Genomic DNA, 19,774 nt, shown 5'->3' on the forward strand with positions numbered 1-19,774 from the left:
AGGAATGTTTTGCTCCAGTGTCTATCAAAGTGTTGGCTAAAATATTTGCTATTAGAAGATTACCCGTAATGATCGTGGTCTTAGGGTCGGCCTCCTCCTTTGACATCGAGAAAACCCTCCCTAGTGCAACCTCATTCTTCTTGGGACAGTCTCTTTGGAAGTGCCCTCGCTGCTTACATATAAAACAAACATTGGACCCTTGCATACAGCTCCCTATATGAGTCTTCCCACAGATGGTACATACTGGAATTGGAGTGTTGGAAGATTTGGCTGAAGATACTGATCCAGCTGGTTGAACCCTCTTTGACTGTTGTGACTGTTGGGACCTTTGAGAAAATCTTTGGTTATTGTTGTTGTTGTTGTTGAGGAAGTTCCTTGGCTGTTGAGAATGTTGGGAAGTAGCAGCCTGATTATAGGATGACTGGGGCAAGGCATTTCGATTGAATGACGGATTAAAAGGCCTCTTCGTTGCTGGACCATGAAACTCCCTCCCTTGATAACTGCCCCTCTTGGCCTGACCCTCCTTAATGATATCTTGTCTGTCCTTCTCCACCATTAGAGCTCGATCAATTGTTTCTCGCATAGAGGAAGGATTACTAAGCCTCACATTCATACGGATCGTAGCATTGAGGCCCTCAAGAAAGCGATTAAGCTCCATAGAAGCGTTGCCGGTCACCATTGGAGCAAAGTACTTACCTCTTTCAAACCTCTTCACATATTCTGCAATACTAGAATCCCCTTGCTTAATTTCCAGAAATTCCTGCGCTAACTTGTTTCTTGTTCTCAAAGTAAAATACTTGCCATAGAAAACCTCTTTAAATTCCTCCCATGAGATATTGTTAAGATCAAGCGCTGCCTTAGCACCCTGCCACCAAATTCTAGCGTCATCCCTCAGCATAAACGTGGCACACCTGACCCTTTCCACCTCTGAAATCTGCATTAGCTCGAAGATAGTTTCCATAGCCTTTACCCACTCTTCAGAAACAATAGGATCTGAACTGCCCTTGAACTCAGCTGGCTTAAAGGTCATGAACTCCTTGTATGCAGGGGCTTGCCCTCCCTCCTGGTTGTTGTGAGTACTACTATGATTATTATTCTGAAACATTGCCCTCATTTGCTTCCCTTGAAGACGATTCTGCTCCTTCAAGGTCTTAATTAATCTTGTCAAAAGTGTATTCTGATCTTGATCTGTTGCTGCAGAAGATGATGAAGACTGGGCCTTGGCAGCTTTCCCCATTATCTTAGATCTAAAATCACATATAGACCCTAAGAAAATCTTAGCATATTTTCAAACCATATACACTGAATTCTTATTCTCTATCATCGACCCTAATATCACATTTAATCACATAAAACTTACAAACATTTGAAGGCGAGATCTTGGAGATGAAACTGTAGGAGCTGGAGTGTGGAAGTGCTAAGGATCCGGACCGTTGCTCTGATACCAACTGAGACGTCCCTGCTCATATATTAATAACTACTACTCAACATGCATATATATTTAACTTTAAGAGCCCTAAATGAAGCCATATACACCTGTTCTGTTCAAAAACATATTTTATATATACATGCTGCATCAACTGCAACAAGTACTACAAAAGGATGGCCTATAACCCATCATGCAAACATGTTTCTGTACAAGTATTATACACATGCAACATTAGAAAGCAAGAAAGGACCCAAAATAAAAGCCAAGTGTTGATACAAAAGACAAGTAAATCTAACAGCCTCGGTCCCTCCTTCCACACTTCCCCCCACCACTTGCACCTCTCCAAGCCTCATTCCTTCATGTGTACAAAAGCTAAGGCTGGGTACCTACACCACACACAACATAATGAGTCTAAAGACTCAGCAAGTAATTAATTAATGTAAAACCTGCTGAAATGCTTTGCTTTTAAAAGAGAAAGTTATATGCATAAGAGATTCATACTTTCAAAGAGATGATCAGTCCATAAAAATCCATATGCATGTTTATAAAAATATGAGTTAATGGACCTGTACAGTAACATCTTGAGCCATGTTTGACCCTAAGGCTAGGAATCCTGAAGGCTAGGAATCCTGAGTTAATGGACCATTCAGAGCTGATCCTGAAGGCTAGGAATCTGTTTGAGCCGTATTTGGAAAAGGCACAATTAGGAGTCCATCCCTAAAAGCCCTAAACCTGTTTGGACCGTCTTTGGGTGGGGCAGCAATAAATAGAGCTCATGCTAAATATTCTGTTCCCATAAATAATTCAGCCAGTACATGTGGAATTGGCTGACTAGAGCTCATGCTAGCCAGCCTCCTCCTTTATCCGTCAATACTCATTCATCCCTCATATTATGTGCCCATGTATGAATAAAACTTAAGGGTTTCTGTTTTATAAAAGTTTATACTTAACAAATCAAGAAACCCTAGTATTTTCTGGAAAAGATGATGACTATTGTTATGCTTGATAAAACAGTATGTTTATAAACCAGATTGGTCCATAAAACCCATGTTATGCCATAAAAACATATATTTCAAACATATATAAAATCTGGGCAGAAAGTACTTGATATAAATAGCTATGTGTGGGTTTTAAGAGTAATTTTGAGAAAAACTTGCCTTAATTTCGAAATTGGATAAGAAGATAGTCTTTGTTAGGGTTGCTCTTGCTTCTCTTCAAAGATCCTAATTTTTGGCTTATAGAGAGAGAAATTGAAATTTGCTAAGGAAGAAAATAAATGGCTAAGGGTTATATTTAAAGGGCTGATATGCAAGGTGGATTGCATGCAGCTAGGCTAAATGGAAAGCATGCAAATGGCTATTGTGGGGTGTTTTTAGGATGCCATGTGTCCAAATTAATTAATAGGCAAGTTGGTTTAATTATTGACTAATGAGGGAATTAATTAGGATTAAACTTATCCTATTTATTCTAGTGGGTCCCTTCACATGGGTCCATGCCACTTGCTGATTTTATTAAAAATTGGCTAAGTAAAAATAAAAGCCTCTAGTACACCATGTCCATTATACATTCTGGCTATATTTATAATTTAACAAATAGCAATTTTATCCCAATTCATAATATTAGCAGCAAGTCTATTCCTAAGTATTAAGTGTGAACCTCTTCAACTATAGTTATTCCTACAAACTGTCCCATAATATAACTAGCACAGCCTTTTTATATTTCAGACCCTAGTAATAATAATACATGTCTCTTCCTAAAATGACCCATAAATAAATACATAAGGGTGAACAATTCCAGAATTGCACCCTTGACCCTACTAGACTTTCCTAGCAGAAAAAGATGAGTTTGGACATAACACCTCCTCTCTTAGAAGACGAGGCCGATGTAGGACACCAGAGATTATATCTCAATATGGAAAACAAAATCTTATAATAACGGATCTCTTTCAAGATCGCGAGAGTTAAAAAGATCATCCCACCTATGCCAAAATACTTGGCGATGATGAAACGAAATCTAGTAATATTAGATTTACAAGAAACGAATATAGAGAAATTATATTTCTCTTAGAAGAGAAATAATTCAAATGGAAAAATGAGCCACGGATAATAATGCAAAGGTATTCGGACAATTCGTCCATACCATGAAAGACTTATAAGTCTCGAATATTTTACGAACAAATACTTTTTCAAAGCGGATCGTGTGAAATATCACACTTTTCTGGTGCAAATAAAGAAATTTATAATTTCACTAAAATGATCACAAAGAAGGCGATATCCTTATAAGATTGGGGAATATCCACAATGAAAGAAAAAAAAATTCTCGATTAATAAAAGAACGACAATTAAATTTAATTATTGGGATAACTGTGATTCCTTCACTAAGGCACTTAATTAAGAGAATAATAGATATAAACATTCATGGTTCATCAAGGTATCACAAATGTTTATAGAGGAGACAAACCCCACTAGTTATCAACTGGTTTGACTATTTTAGTCGTAATCCAAAAATTATACCAGAAAAAATTAATATCTTCTTTGATAAATGGAGTGATATCTCCCCATAAGTTTTGAAGAAACAATAAGTAAACTTATACATTGTAGTAATAGTTTCATGCTTCTTCTTCACAGAATTCTTTATTCCTTGGATTTGGAAATGAGTACCAGAATTTGGTTATACCAAAACAGGAATTCCTTGTTTATTCAAAACATCTCATTACAAATTTTGGAATAAAATTCCGAGGATAGACCCGGATACAAATGAAAGATTTGAGAAGGAAACAATGGACCTCATATATCAACAAATAAGCTTTTATGAGGAAATACAACAAGTAGTTGAGGCTCCGTCTCCGTTTGATTGTATCTCCAAGAAATTCAAGATGAGGTCATAAAACCTGACGAAAGAACAGATGATAGCTGCATATATTAAATAAATGAAGAAAGACTTTCTGTATAAATTTGAAGATGATAATAAATCCAATAAGTTCGACTCAACCACGTCATTTGATTATTTACAAGATGCTCAAAGTGATGAGGAAATCAAAGATACATTGGTTGAATAAATATCCAAGAAGGAAGTGGGATCATCCTCCACTAGCCAAATAAAAATTAAATAGATAAAAGGCAAGATCCACAATAATCAGAAGACAAGATCCGGAATGTGCGGAAAAGCTTTATCCCGGGAATCCTGACTTTCACTGTTTATTTTAAAATTCTGTAAAAATTTTCATTTAAATTTTTGTTCCTTTACATTTACCAGGGAGGCGAAAAATCACCCCTCTAGTCTATCTTGTACTAGTTGTATTCTCTCTCTATCACTCTTGTAAAATTATTCAGTTTTTATTAATAAAAGTGTGGACTGTGTTCGTTCATTTCAAATTCGGCTTCGGTTACATTTCTATTCTTTTTCCTTATTTATTTTATGCTTTCATGTTTAGTCTAATAGGTTAATCCCATTATGTGTTGATCATGTCAGCTAATTACCCTACCATGTAAAAAAAGTAATTAAAAAATAATTATAGCCTATATTAAAATCTTGAATGGATACAAAAGTTGGATATGAAATGACATGCCCTTATATAAAATAGTACTTTGATTTTATGTTCGTGATAATTCTGTGTTTGACCTTTTTATGGCGTTTTGGGTAATGCGGAACTTTAAATAAAAGTTAGACATGCAGTCTAACAGATACGTAGATAGACGTGCAGTCTAACAGATCCGTAGTTAGACGTGTAGTCTAATAGATAGGTAGTTAGATGTGCAGTCTAACAGATGTGTAGTTAGACGTGCAGTCTAACAGTTACGTAGTTAGACGTGCAGTCTAACAGTTACGTAGTTAGACGTGTAGTCTAACAGTTACGTAGTTAGACATACAGTCTAACAGTTACGTAGTTAGATGTGTAGTCTAACTGATACGTAGCTAGACGTGTAGTCTAACAGATACGTAGCTAGACGTGCAGTCTAACAGATACGTAGCTAAACGTGCAGTCTAACAGATACGTAGCTAGACGTGCAATCTGACAGATACGTAGTTAGACGTGCAGTCTAACAAATACGTAGTTAGACGTGCAGTCTAACAAATACGTAGTTAGACGTGCATTCTAACAGATACGTAGTTAGACGTGCAGTCTAACAGATACATAGTTAGACGTACAGTCTAATAGTTACGTAGTTAGACGTGTAGTGTAACGATTAGGTAGTTAGACATGTAGTCTAACAAATATGTAGTGAGACCTGTAGTCTAACATATACGTAGTTAGACGTATTATCTAATAGATACGTAGTTAGACGTGCATTCTAACAGATACGTAGTTAGACGTGTAGTTAACAGATACATAGTTAGACGTGCAGTCTAACAGATACGTAGTTAGACGTGCAGTCTAACAGATACGTAGTTAGACGTGCAGTCTAACAGATACGTAGCTAGACGTGCAGTCTAATAAATACGTAGTTAGACGTGTAGTCTAACAATTACTTAGTTAGACATGCAGTCTAACAGATACGTAGTTAGACATGCAGTCTAATAGTTACGTAGTTTGACGTGTAGTCTAACATATACGAAGTTAGACGTGCAGTCTAACAGATACGTAATTAGACATGCAGTCTAACAGTTACGTAGTTAGAGGTGTAATCTAACAAATACATAGTTAGACGTACCATCTCCATTTTTACCGATGTATGGTTGACTGATTAGGCTCACGGGCCTTAAAGTCTAACAGTTACGTAGTTGGGCGTGTAGTCTAACAGATAAGTAGTTAGACATGCAGTCTAACAGATACGTAGTTAAACGTGGAGCCTAACAGATACGTAGTTAGATGTGCAGTCTAACAGTTACGTAGTTAAACGTGTAGTCTAACAGATACGTAGTTAGATGTGCAGTCTAACAGATACGTAGTTAGATCTGCAGTCTAACAGATGAAAGTTAGACGTTGGCGTCTAACTCCTCCAGACAAGTCTGAAGTGAAATGTAGTTAGACATGTCGTCTAACTTCGTTAGACTTGGTGGTCTAATGGATTTCACTATTAGACGTGGACGTCTAACTTCCTTAGACTTGGCAGTCTAATGGAGCACGTCTAATGCCTCGCTTCAGCAGCTGCTTGAAGTTAGCGTTTGTCTACCCACGATCAACTAGTTGTACGCTACTCCTGCTCCACTCATCCGTGCAGTCCAGTACGCTAGTCAGTTGCATCCAATGAATGAATACCACATAAGTAAATGATAGTTCTAGAAGAATATCCGGCGCACTACCAGATTGGTACGGCCACGATTCTTATACACAGAGTTTGATGTACTCTTGTACTATTTGCGGCTTTCCAATGGACACTCGCCACATGTCAATTCAGAAGATTTGACCGTTGGTGCATGTCTTCTATATAAAGATCATAAAGGACAACAAATGAGTTGATGGTTTTTCACACTGTCTCACGAATTGTTGTCTGCTTTCTCACTTGCATACTGACTTGTACGTAATCTTCAAGAGAGAGAGAGAGAATCGAAAACATTATCTAGCTGAGTAATATTCTTAAGAATATTATAAGTTGAATAGAGCTTGTTCTGTCAACAGTTAGTTAGCAAGTGAACTGTATTTGATTCAAAGAAGTATAGTGAATCCTTCCGGTGGTGGAAGAAGGGGTGACGTATGAGAGTTTTCTCCGAACATCCATAAACAAATTGTTGTGTCATTTACATTCTGTCTTTTCTTCTCTCATTGGTTCTTAGCTTCAAACCTGAGCAAACGTTTCCGCACTTGAATCGCTTCAAGAGTTTGCAAGGGCTTGTGAAGAATAGAAGGTGATATTAATCCCTAACAGGATTTCTATCAAACCATTTTCTAGAAGTTGTCATCCATAGTTAGACCCTCGTCTCTATTGATTACACCAATTCTATCAATTGGTATCAGAGCATTGTTTTCTATTCTCAAGCATCAAGAACCTAAATCATGTATATCATCAACGAGATCCCTCCGCTTTCGAAAGAAAACTACGATTATTGGATGATGAGAATGCAAGCTCACTTGGCTGCTCTTGATTGCGATATGTGGAGTGTCATTACCGATGATCCCATAAAGATTGCAAAGCCAAGATGTGAGTGGAAAACTGAAGATAAGATGACTAACAACTTGGACAACGTTGCCAAAGATATCCTATATCAATCAATCAACGTGAATATATTCTGCGATATCAAGTCATGTTCCTCTGCTAAAGATATTTGGTAAAAGCTGATTCAGATCTATGGTCGTAACGTTCAAACTAAGAAGAACCAGAAATATCAGAAGATTCTTATATGTGCTGAAAACAAGTCCAAATGGGCCAATAGCGACTCAAAGGACTCATCCAATGAAAATGATACCGAAGTCGTCACATGCTTGATGGTAGATGATCAATCCAAGGTAAATGATCTTCCCTCACAAGAGTTTACCAACGAAGAGTTAACTATTGCACTCAATGATATGGCCATTAAGTAAAAGAAATTATCACATTATTTTAATGAAATGAAAGCAAAATATGAGACCAAATATTTCTGAAAATAAAGTGGTTGAGCTCTCATCTGAGAATAAGATGCTCAAAGAAAACATACAAACTCTATGTTTTGAAAACAAACGGTTAAATTATATTGTTAGTGCTTGGACAAGATTTGGAGAATCTGTCAAATATCAGATTAGTCTGTTGAAACCTGTTGGATCAAAATCCGGTTTAGTATTTGATAGCAATGACCCAAACCAGTCCTCTAAGAAGCTAAACTCATCAACTGACAAGCTTAAATCAATAAATTTTGTCAAAAGGAGTCTAACTAACACTGAAACTGATCCAATCCATGAGGAGTTAGCTTTAAAGGATGAAATAACTTATGTTCCGCCGACTGTTAGCTGGATAAAAATTAAGTTAGATGCAGCTAGCAAGTTTGACTATCTAAAACCTAACTAAAATTCAAGGAGTTTTAAAACAAAATCATCTTCTAAAGCTAAGGGGTCAGTGGCTAGCATAAAGACGTCTGCTAAATCAATCATACGCATTAATCACAAAACAAAATGGAAAAACCATCAAAATAAATCAAATATAGTTTCCTTAGAGACTGATTGACTGAGGACCCAAGTGAATGTGGATACCAAACGATTGTAAATATTGTTTTGTGTAGGCACTTCTAAATGATTGCCTGGAGGATTCTGTTTGGTATCTGGACAGTGGTTATTCCAAACACATGACAGGAAACAGACGGCTTCTAACTGATATAACAGACTAATCACGTCCTAAGATCACCTTTGGTGACAACATGAAGGGTAAGACTATGGGTAAGGGTAAGATTATCCATGATAATCTAACTATCAATAATGTTTTACTTGTTGACAATATGTGTTATAACCTTATTAGTATTAGTCAATTATGTGATATTGGTTTGTCTGTTGATTTCCAAACTCATGAATACCAGGTTAAGGATTAGCAGGGTAATACCTTGCTGACCGGAAGTAGGGTAGGAAACTCTTATAAAATGAACTGGGAAAATAAGACATCTGACCTTATGTGCATGATTGCCAAAAATGACCAAAAATGGTTATGTCATAAAAGTTTAAACCATCTAAACTTTAAAACCATCAACAACATTAATTGGATCTATGCTCTACTTAACAGCAAGCAGGCCAAATATCTTAATCGTTGTTGGAGTTTGGGGAAGATTCCGGGCTAATCCTAAACAATCTTATTATGTAGCTATTAAAAGAATCTTAAAATATCTTAAAGGTACTCAAAATGTGGGAATTTGGTATCCGAAGGATTCCAGTTTCATTTTAATTAGTTACTCTGATGCAGATTACGCATGTTGCAAAGTAGACAGAAAAAGTACAAGTGGAACTTGTCAATTCCTTGGGGATAGACTTGTTACATGGAAAAGAAAGAATCAAACTTCAATAGATACCTCCACACCTGAAGCAGAATACCTTGCCACAGGAAGTTCTTGTTCTCAACTGCTCTAGATTCAACAACAGTTGAGAGACTGCTCTAGATTCTTATGTGACAACACAGGCGCGATTTCCATAACCTATAATTTGGTGTTGCACTCAAGGACCAAGATCATCGACATAAGACACCATTTCATTCGAGATTATGTGACGCAAAAACACATTCAACTAGAATATGTCTCAACCGATCAACAAGTGGCTGATATCTTTACTAAGTCACTCCAAGAGACTAAATTTTTATTACTTTAGAAATATTTGTGGTCTTGCAGATATTAAATTAACATTTTTAAAGTGCGGAATTCATTTAGGGAGAACCTCCCTCTTTTTCAAAAAGGATTCATATAGTATTTTGTTTTCATGAAAAACCGGGCATGCATTAAGGGAGAAGCCCTTTCTTCTCAAAAACACATTCATTGTATTTGTTTTCAAGAAAAAAAGGGCATATTTTAAGGGAGAAGCTTTCGTTTCTCAAAATGTCTCAATTGCATAAAAGTTTAAAATTTCTCACTTGCATAAATATAGAGGAAAAACAATCTTAAGTAGATAAAACCGGATGGTTTTTCCCTTTTGAAATCGATAAAGATCATTCAACCGAGATACATATAAAACAAACCGGACAGTTCAAGAAATCCGGAGCTTAAGCTGACCAGTCACTTTAAGTTTGAACAAATACCGCTCGGCTCGGTTTTTCTTCAAAATAAATAACCGGTCCTTTGAGAAAAGGACGTGCACAAAGCTATTCGGTTATTTATGTGAACATTTCGGTAGTATCATCTTCATAGACAAAATGAGAAAGCTGTCTTAATTAACTTCATATGCTTTTACATCTTTTACAATATTAAAAAGGTCATACCTCGAGTAACGTGAAGACCTATGTCTCTCAACGTTCAAATTTATGACCAACATAACACACTTGTAATAGTTAGTTTCACTTGACCAATAGACTCTAATATGAATTTTAAGTGATAACTTTCCCATATTTAAAGATGCATTCATTAAGAATAGCTCACACAAATAAATCTCTTCAGATCTCCATAAGCGAATCTAAGGTCTAGAGCTCTTTCTTATTACCAAAAAGCTTTCTCCTTCCTTGATAAATCTTGAAATGGATCCAGCTTTTGTCTGCAACACCTTAATCATCGAGTTTGATTCCGTTCTGTCCATTGAAGACAAAGAAGTTCTTGAGTTGTTCCAATCTCTAGAGAACTCTGGGTTAAGAAAGTTTCTCGAAGGGTCTCAAGTGATTCATGAAGAAGAAATCTTTGAATTTTTCAAAAATGCAAGAGTCGTTGATAATTCCATCTTGTCAAAAGTGGTAGGAAATGAATTTATCCTTAAACGAGGAAGATTTCGCTCGTTCTTTCGACCTTCCTACGGAAGGGTTCTTTGAGTTCCACCCATCTCTAGACGACATTATCAACAATATGTCCTTTCTTTTATCAAAATCCTCCACTCGCGTGGAAACTCATGGAGTTAAATCACTACTAAAACCTGAATTCTAAATTCTCAACGATATCATTTCCAGGTCTATTCTGGAAAAAAAAAGTCCACACACGTTTACACAAAGAAAATTTTCGAAATGATGAGTGTCATAATCAAAAGCACTCCAATCAACTTTTCAAAAGTCATTTTTGATAACTAGAAGAGATTGGTCTCTTCACCAAAAATGATGACTAGGTATGTCTCCCAACTTGGTCGTGTTCTCTTCGATATCAACGTATATCTTGGACCCGAAACCCGTCCAAGATCCTCCCACATCCTAACCAAAGACAAAGTCATGAGCTGGATCGATAGGGTTGAAACAAAAAATATTAGGAAAGAATCAATCATAGGGTGTTCAAGTCATTATATCCTTATTAGATCTTGTGTTAATCTTTCATCATCATCATGTTCGAATTTTGGAAAGTGTAAACCGGTTATTTAGTGTTCTAAACTGGGTATTTAAATGTAAGTTTATGACATTATCGATTATTTGTATTTACTTTTATTATCTTTATTTAATGAAGTTATGTCTTATTTTAAATTAAGTGTATTAATTAAATTTCATAATCAAATTCATTTTTTTAACAGTCATAAAGAAACTTATGATTAAAAATAATAATGATTTTATCTTGGAAACATGCCTTATTCAAATTGGTGCCATCTTTCCTCTTTTAATAGTGTTTGGGAATACACGTTATTAAAAGTGACGGTTCAAATTTATGGAACATTGGAACACGTTTGGCATATTACTTTTAAAATGAAGTGCATGCCAAAAATTTGGGATTACAATATTTTCTATAAATCCTAATATACTCTTTCGCTTCTCCTTCTCTCTAAAACATTTTTCTTCATCTTCTGCCTTTGTCAATCCTCCAATATAGCTAAGGATAACTCGTTCTCTAACAATGTCATGCAGGTTGATTTCAAATCAATTTTTGAATCTGGAACAAAGGAGATGAAGTCGTTTTTCGGATCTATTGAAGATTCCGGTCTCAGGCACTTCCTAGGAGGAGAGTTCATTAACTATAACGAAGCGGTACGGTTATTCTTTGATTCGGAGAAGATAGACGGAGAAGATATCTGGGTTGAGGTTAATGGTGTGGAGTTCACCATTACTAAAGAAAAGTTTGCAAAAATCATGAAGCTTCCAACACATGGACGGGATTTCTCCGAACCTATGTCTCCCGGCGTGATGGCTCATATGCAAATCTTCCTTTCAGACAGTGATGTTCCTATCAACTGTAGAGGAAAGAAAAAGGATCTCAAATGCGAATATCGTCTTCTTTACGACATCGTAGCCAAATTTCTTAAAGGAAGAGGCGAAAACTTCGACACAATCACCCAATCAAAGTTCAAAAGGATGAGTGTCATCGTTAGGGTGACAGTATCAACTAGGGACGTGTTCTATTCAACACTCCCATCGAAATGGTGTCCTCTCATACCAAAAGAAGCATCGGCTATTCAATACAGATTGAATGGATTAGGAAACATTTATATGTTCCTACCGGTCTAGGTAACACTTTAAGCTCTAAGAAAATCCTAATTGGTGTTGCTATTGGTCATTACATATCTAGGACGAATAAAGCCAAGGAGTCTAACTCCGAGGCTTCCGGAAAACAAACTAGAAGAAGTAGATCTTTCATTGCGAAACCGGCAGAAAGAAAGTCAGTAAGCAGTCTGAAATGAGTACACGCAACTACTCGTGCTACATCAATTAAGAGACCCAGATCTAGGATTGAGTCCACTACAAGCACCAATAGCATTGCCAAAACTGGAGCTGAAGAGACCGGAGAAATTACTTCATCTCTAAAGAAAGTTCGACTTGAGGTAAATATTCTCACTCCCCCTCTGTTTAATGCTTCATTAGTCCCGGTAGAAAGTACAACTCGTCAAACTACTACGATTGAGCCTGCGGATTTAGAGGCTCAATCGGCAATTAATATTGATATAGATCAGTCAGAAACTCCCCATACTAACTAGCTGGAAGTATTGCAAACCGATTGTCAAAAGGAACAACAAAACGACCGATTAGAAGCTGTTAAAACCGATCGGCTTGATGCACCACAAACCGAATAACTAGAAGTACTGATAACCAATTGGTCTGAAGCTGATAAAACCAATTGATCGAATCTTCTACAAATTGACCAGCTTGAGATTACTGAAATCTATGAAGTTGATCTTGATCAAATTATTTAGAAGGAGATGCAATTCTAGAAACGATTTTTAAAACTGTTGGTGATAAAACAACTACAACAGCCACAAATGAGGAATCCATCCCTATTCCAACTTTTCTTTAAGGGATCTTGTACACTATGCCTCCTCCAAACGAACATGTTATAAGAAGGACTCCGACTAAATCATTCTCCTCCTTTGCTGCAATGAGAACATCAAGAAGGCTTGAAATTAAAGAACTGGTTCCAGAACCCAAAAAAGCGAAAGTTGCTGATATTGGCAATGGTAAGTCAAACAAAGGTAAGTCAGATAAAGGTATCACTCCTCCTCCTCCTGACTCTCCTCTTGACGTAACTCTAGAAACACAGTCATCCATTCAATTGATTCTTGAAGAATTTGAAGTTAAAGATATGATAAAAATCAATCTATACAATGCTTGGGTGAACCTCAGGTTAGGAATGAGCTTTGGTGAAATTTTTTCGGATGTAGCAGAAGAAGAAAAATTGTCGTCCCTACTAGACTTGGAGGAGTCGATTTTCTCAATCACCAAAACAAGGTGAGTCGCCGAAGCTCTAAGGCAAAGTATATTCGGGGATGCTTATGCAAGAGGTAAAGCAATCTTTCCTATCTACAAGGCGTGCAAGTCAAACTATAATTTGACCTCTGATATAGCGAAATCAGACGTAGAGGTGATTAATCATCTAAAAGGGCTCATGGAGGAATATCTTACTACCATTCTCAAGTTTGTTGATGGTGGTGAAACATCTAATTTAGAAGAAAATGGTATCCATCCTCCCTAAACCGACTTAAACTTTGATGACCAGAATGAGCCTCTGGATTTCGTTGAAAAGATGTCTCCCCCTCAAGGCAAAACTCAAACGATTAGAACCAAGCAAATGCAAATCGAAGAAGTAACATCAAAGCGAAAATGGACAAGTTCTGAAGAACAGGAACGATTTGATGGATATTAGGTACGAGGACGATGCGTTAAAGAGAATTATGGCGGTATGTCAAGACAGGATTGAGAGCGAATTGGTGAGGCTCAAAGAATTACATCGACTGACGAAGTAGACTTGGGTCTACTAGGATCAACTTCTGATGAAGACAAGAACGAGGATAAGCTAGATACAGCAATATTTAATCCTTTGTTCGCGGCTGACAAGGTTCTTGCGTCTCCACGTCAATCCAAAAATCCAGAACCAACAGATATTGAACCTTCCGATTATTGAAGAGGAAATTGAAGCTCCACATTCAATACAGTCGACTCCTGCTCAATCTAAATTGGGTAAGTCTTCTAAATCTAAAGGAGTATTAGATCGTAGTAATAAGAATAGGGAAAAGAGCCTTAAAGAATCGGTCGATCCGGAAATGTCCCTTCAAATAAATGGTCATGGTGTTGTACCAATACAATATGTCCCTCACAGTTCAATTTTCCCAACACGATCTAATTCCAAAGAAATACCAAGGCAGGACATCTGATAAATTGTCATTGAGGCGCTAGCTCCGCGACAAGAATCAATTAAGAATCGAGTGGATAGAATGGAGGCAATGCAACCATCCTCTTTAGGTGCGCACAACCAAGAATTGGAAAAAATAAGGCAGGAGATGCGTCAAGAGTTGGGTAAGATGCAACCCATTCTAAACAATCAAATAAGGAGAAATTGTTACATTAAATTAGCTAATCAACTTAAGAAAATTAGCCAACAATTATAAAAGTACTAGGTTTTTAATATTTAGTTTAAATAATCAAAAAGGGAGAAATTGATAAGTAAAAATAGTTAATTAAGTAATAGTATTAATTAACTATTTAAATAAGAACCTAATTGTGTGAAAATAATCATGTGAAGATTAAACCAGATCGATATTCAAATTAAAATCGATTTTGTCAAAATATCGGCTTTCTAGAAATATCGGCTTTTTGGAAATATCGTCATTTTGACAAATCGGCTTTTGGAACATATCGGCATTTGGTACAAATCGCCTTTTGGAACATATCTGCATTTGGAACCAAATTAGCTTTTGGAACATATCGGCATTTGGACCAAATCGGCTTTTGGACCAAATCGGCTTTTGGAAAATATCAGCATTTGGACCAAATTGTCATTTGGTACAAATCGGTTTTTGGAACAAATTAGCATTCTAGATATATAGGTATTTTGTAGATCGGCATTCTGCAAAGGCACTTTCGGTATTTTGCAGATTGGCTTTCTACAAGCACATCCGACATTCTATATTTCGGCATTTTATGAAGCGCATCCAGCATTTCACAACTCCCATTCTTTACTAACCTTGGGAACACATATATGGACTCTTTTGGCAAATTCAGACATCAGCTTTACACTTCCCAGATGAGTATTTTCATTTAAATGCAAAGACTGATGAAGATCTTCTTATACTAGCAGAACTAGAATCAGAGACAAGTTGAATAGTTTGAACTATACATTCCTTGGAGATTGAAATTACATTAATATAAATTTGACTTACTATCATCCAAGTATAGACAAGATCAAAGAATATCTCATTTAAGGTACTATTCTGGATCTCAACCAATCAAGATCAAGAAAACTGTTCTATGAAGCGGATATACCCGTTGAGCTGCAAATATGTACGTTGATATATGCCTATTTAATAAGATAGAGCTCAACCTGCTTTAATACCTTTCACCCGCTATTAACCTTTCACCAACCTTCAAGCAACTAAACCTTTTGAACAACACACGTTTTAGAACCCTCAATCTTTCAAGCTTTTGAAATTCACAAGTTCTCCAAGCGTGTTAGAGTTCTAAATTTGTATTACAATACTAGTTATTTTGTGTGAGTGGTGAGCATTTTAAGTTGACAAAGTCGTTTATGTTCAATAGAGTGAGTGTATTGGAAGGTCGAAAACATGCAATAACTAAGCCCTAGTTGTTCGACTTAGTTTGTATACGTGTTATAAACAGAATGAATATTCTAGTGAATAGTCTTCTCAAAGGTTTGAGAAGAAGGGGTGACGTAGGGGTTTATAGTTCGAACATCCCTAAACTTTGTGTCTTGTATTATGTGTTCTTCATTATCTCATCATTCCTATTGATTATCTGTTGCTTCAAGCCCAAACAAACAGTTTCGCACTTGACTTATCAAGAGTTTGTGACGGCTTGTATTAAGTGGAAACGAGATAATCAACCTCTAACAGTGTTATTATTGAACGGTGTGTGTAAGCGTTCAACGTTGCGAGACCACATCTCCTTCGGCGATCCCGATCTTAATTGAAAGAAATAAAGTGTGGCATTTGACTCTAAGGCCGACTGATCAATCGGTTATTGGAACCAGATGAGTTTTTCGAAACAAGCTTAGTGAAGATGGCTTGGTTGTGAGAAACAAAGTCTGATTGACTTTGATGAGTCAATCACCCCTGTTGTAACACTTAAAGCAATCAGAATCTTCCAAAGCGCTTATGCATCTTTAAAAAATTTTAATGTTTATCAAATGAATGTGCAAAATGCATTTATACGTATGAAGATGGTCAAGGAATCGAATTTCGAGTTCTTAGTTCCACAGACGAGTGGTCAATCGATCACTCGGTCTAAACGTCCTACGACTTCCGATCGTAAGATCCCTACATAGAAGGCTAGGCCTTCTATTATGGAGTCCACTTCCAGCACCAACAGTCGCAAGAGGGCACCTATCGGAGACACTAGATAAGTTGACTCCGTGCCTCAAAGGGTGAGATTCGAGGGCAACCCCATCGTTGCTATTCCTCTGTCCTCAATCTCTCCATCTCCATCAGCTAGCCCAATGAAGGAGAGGGTCGTAACATCTGCTCACATTACTGAACAGACAAAGGTGTCTGAAGCACTTTAGACGACCTCCAAAGTTTCTCCTTGTTTGTCCATGGCTGATGCTCAAGCGAGTCAGCGCAAGTCGCTATTGGAGTCACCTGACCGTGGTGGTGTTCAGCTAACGCTATCCTAGGTAACCCCTTCTACACTAGCTGAAGTGTCATCTATTAAAGTTCCTGTGGTGGAACAGACTTCTGAACCGACTGCTGAGACAATTGTTGTAAATATTGAGAACATTTAGGGGGAAGACACGCCTATCATCCTTGCTTAACCAGTAGTGGTTGATGTTGTTGGTAATATTAAAATTGTTTTTCCTGAAACAAATCATGAGTTTGTGCCCTCGTCTTCTACTGCTATCATTGACAAAGAATCCATTCAAACGATTGTTGTCCCTACTGGTGCTGCTCTCCCATAAAATTTTATCTCGAAGAACACATCTCATTTCGCCCTACTAAGAGCAGCACGGGGGGCTGCAAGAATTTTCTTTAGAGAATCAGCGCCTTCTCCTAAAACTATCGAGGTTCTAGGAAAAGTAAAAGGTGTGGTCGAAGAAACTTCCAAGCACGCATCAGAAGCAAATCTAATTTTCGACCTCATCATGGAAGATATTGAGGTGAAAGAGGCAAAGCGAATTGAAACTTTTGACACTTGGTTGAGCCAATGTCTCCATTCTCCATACGCCGAAATTATCACTAGAAAACATATTGCAAAGGAGTGGAAGGAGCTATTAAAAACGGAGGAGGCTATTCTTTCATGGGCAAAATGACAAGTGTCCACGAGGCCCTTAAGCGAAGAGAACTTGTCGTGGAAAATACGATGGGGCATGCTCTTTATCCTCTTCTCAATCAAAGGAAGGCTAACTTCAACTCCTTTGACAAGTCTGCTCAAACGGAGGTGAAGGTTCTTAACCGCCTAAACTTCTCATGGAGTCCTACTGCTCCATTTCCAATCAATACGTTCATGGTACCGAGTCATCTCGATCGGATGTCTTTAGAATCAGACAATCGCGTGTAGAGCTCAACTGTCCAGATACTGATGAAGAGGTTGTATGCATTGAGGCGAGCCTTGTCAAGTTCTCAGAACTAAGTAGACGCCCCTCCCATCTGATGCTTTACAAGGAACTCCTAATTCTGAGGAGGAAGAGGTTCTTGCTCCTATGTCTGAGAAGACTACTATACCCACTCAAAAGGAGACGTTCGAATTCCCTCCAACGTCCGAACAGAAGCAGACTCACTAGTGAAAAAGGGGTCAAAACCGAGAGTAAAAACTCTCGGTTTTGACCCTATAACTTTCGGTATAGACACATTACCGAAGGTTTTGGTAACTCTCGCCATCCCTCTGTATTGACTCTCTCGTTAAAAACAATTGGGCATTTATCGAGAGATATTGTAGAGTTTTCGGTTTAGATACCCTAGAGTAAAACCGAAAGGTAATTGAAAAACTTTCGGTTTTTTTCTTTGTGGAAAAACCGAGGGTTTTACAAATAATTTTCGGTTTTCTTCAAATGGAGAAAACCGAGGGTTTTACAAATAACTTTCGGTTTTCTTCAAATGGAGAAAACCGAGAGTTTTCATATAACTCTCGGTTTTCTCCATATGAAGAAAACCGAGAGTTATTAGAAAACTCTCGGTTTTCTTCATCACTCTTCTCCAGTTCCTCCAGTTTGAGCTTCATTATTTGATTCTCTTCTAACAATCGCTCATTGTTTCGCTGTGAACTGTTTCCACTTCGATGATCCTCACGAAAGTGTGTGGGCCGGACGCCTGATCCCATTCCGAACACTACCCCGTGTTTTTGTTGTCCGAACACCCTCTCCGTCAATTCAAAATCCGATATTCCCGGTTCGTTACTAACAACCTCCTCCATCTCAACCTGCACAATTCAAATAAAATATCATTTCTATAATAAAAAACTAGGCATATTCAATTCACTTACAAATTTTCTCTTGCACGTGTTCGTCCAGGACGGGTGTTGGGTTTTCTTTTGTCGATTTTGGGGTACGGGTCCTCTTGAATACTTCAATTACAGACGGTGCCCATCCCATTTCAATCGCCTGTTGAAATAAATGATTTATATAATAAATAACAATCTTTAGATTAAGTTATTACAAATAATGTAATTACCAACTCGTCTTCAATTTGTGCAAATGGTCTACTTCCCGTTCGATGCGGGAATTTCAGCTTCTTCCCGTTCTTCATATTTGTAGAACTGTTTCTCTGTATTTGAAATAAAAAATGAAGTTAGATTAATTAATATCAATTTTTATTTGAATTATGAAACCGTACCTTAAATGTTTCTGTGAAGAAATGGTTGCGACAGACAAACTCCCAATCATCTCGATCGTAGTCTGGTAGAGGATTAGCCAGTACCGCCGCCTCGTCTCCTTTGTGGACACGGATATATGTCTTGTTCAAATCCGACCGCCATCTATCCCATATTTGATTGGCGTGTCCCAATCCGGTCTTTCGAAAAGACTCAATATCACCATTAGTAGCTTTGAACGGATCCTGAAAAAAATAACATTCAAATGTTAAAAATAATTATTTAATGACGTAATGTATAATCAAGTAATAAGTATTACCTTGATAGCAGTCCATAGTGAATCCAATTGGTCTGCACTTAAAGCCTTCCACTTTAGAAGACGGTGTGAGACGGCTGCGGGGTCCCGGATAATCGACCCCACATGTCTAGACCACCGTGTTCTTCCCATGTCTGTACCACCTGGCCTCCCATCCTTCTCTCTAAACGTAAGAGGAATTCTTGTCCCCTCTACCCTCTTAGACAACGCAATATTCTTGTTCTTCCCCCATCTCTGGCGGGCAAAAGATTCTTCAGAATTATCAAAATCATAATTAGATATGTCAATCAATTTAAACACTAACTAATTTGTAAACGAGTTAACTGTCGATGATGGGTCGGGAGT

This window comes from Impatiens glandulifera, chromosome 7 (assembly GCF_907164915.1).
Source record: "Impatiens glandulifera chromosome 7, dImpGla2.1, whole genome shotgun sequence".
Taxonomy (NCBI): Eukaryota; Viridiplantae; Streptophyta; class Magnoliopsida; order Ericales; family Balsaminaceae; genus Impatiens; species Impatiens glandulifera.